The sequence below is a fragment of the Aplysia californica genome, unplaced genomic scaffold (genome assembly GCF_000002075.1).
Source record: "Aplysia californica isolate F4 #8 unplaced genomic scaffold, AplCal3.0 scaffold00117, whole genome shotgun sequence".
NCBI classification, from domain to species: Eukaryota; Metazoa; Mollusca; class Gastropoda; order Aplysiida; family Aplysiidae; genus Aplysia; species Aplysia californica.
The window spans coordinates 850,162-851,487 of record NW_004797387.1 but is presented as its reverse complement, the minus strand read 5'-3'; positions in this window follow the sequence as shown (position 1 = coordinate 851,487).

The following is a 1,326-nucleotide window of genomic DNA, read 5'->3' as shown; positions in this document are numbered from 1 at the left end:
CAGACAGACAGACAGACAGACAGACAGACAGACAGACAGACAGACAGACAGACAGACAGACAGACAGACAAGCAGACAGATAAATATAAACAGACATAGATAGAGAGAGTCACATAGAGAAAGATAATAGTAGAAAGGGAGAAGAGAGAAGTAGAGAAAGCAGAAATTAATGTGTGCACAGAGGAACAAACAAAAAACAAAAAGAAAGAAAAAAAGAAAAAGAAAAAAAGGCCTGACAAAACACCAGTGCACACCTCTAGTGAACGCACACACACACAAACAACTACATACAATTGTTGTGCTTGTAAATGTAAGACGTTTGTTAGAAGCAGATTTCGCCGATGTTCTCAAAGAATCTACACGAAGAAATCTTCATCAACTGACAGAATAACAGTCTGTAACTTGAGTCATTTACAGAGTTGTAATCTATTAATCTAGATCTATCCCCTGTCAGCTTACACAGAGAAATCTTCAAAAGTTGACTGAGGTAGATTCAAGATTCCGTAACTTGTCCCCTTCTTTTGGTGGATCTAAATTTATAGAAACCCTCCCGTCTCATAAAGGGTTTTATTTTGTAGCTTTTTGGAGGTTTCTTAGGGCCCGGAACACGATTTTGGCTTTGAAAAACGTCACAAATTGTTAGTTTAGATGTTACGGCACTTTATTTCAAGGGGGGGTTGCCCCTGAACCCCCCTTCCCCTACCGGACCTACTACACTGCTATAACGTACTCGCACGTCAGGGGGAGACCCCCTGAAACCCCCCTAATGTCTATAAAAGCATGCATTATCCAAAAACAACAACATGAATTTAAAAATTAACTTTAAAAAACTGACCTTATTCGTATATCCGACGGCACTAAAGTGGTGAAGGAGCTGACTTCCGGTAGTGGATGTGACGCGAAACAGGAGTGCTTCTGTAAAAATACCCAGCCACGCTTCTAATATTCGGCACTAATAATATACATAGGCCTATTTGTTTTGCAAGTGACGTAACACTCTTACTAAGACCAAAAGCTCTAGATCTATTATTCTTAGCTTTCTTTCTTTTTTTCCACATTACTCTCCAGATTCTATAACTTGTCTTCTTTTCTTTGTACGGTACTCTCTAGTCTAGTAACACCTCTAATTCTCGGAACAGTATTAGATCTATATACTTACTTGTGCTGCAAGTGCCATAAAACTCGTATTAAAAGCATAAACCCTCTAGACCTAGCAGTACCTCTAAACTGTGGCATCATCATCATCATCATCATCATTGCCTTTCTCACCCTGCACCAGGCTATAGGCCACGGACAAACACTTTCTCACCCTGCACCAGGGTATAG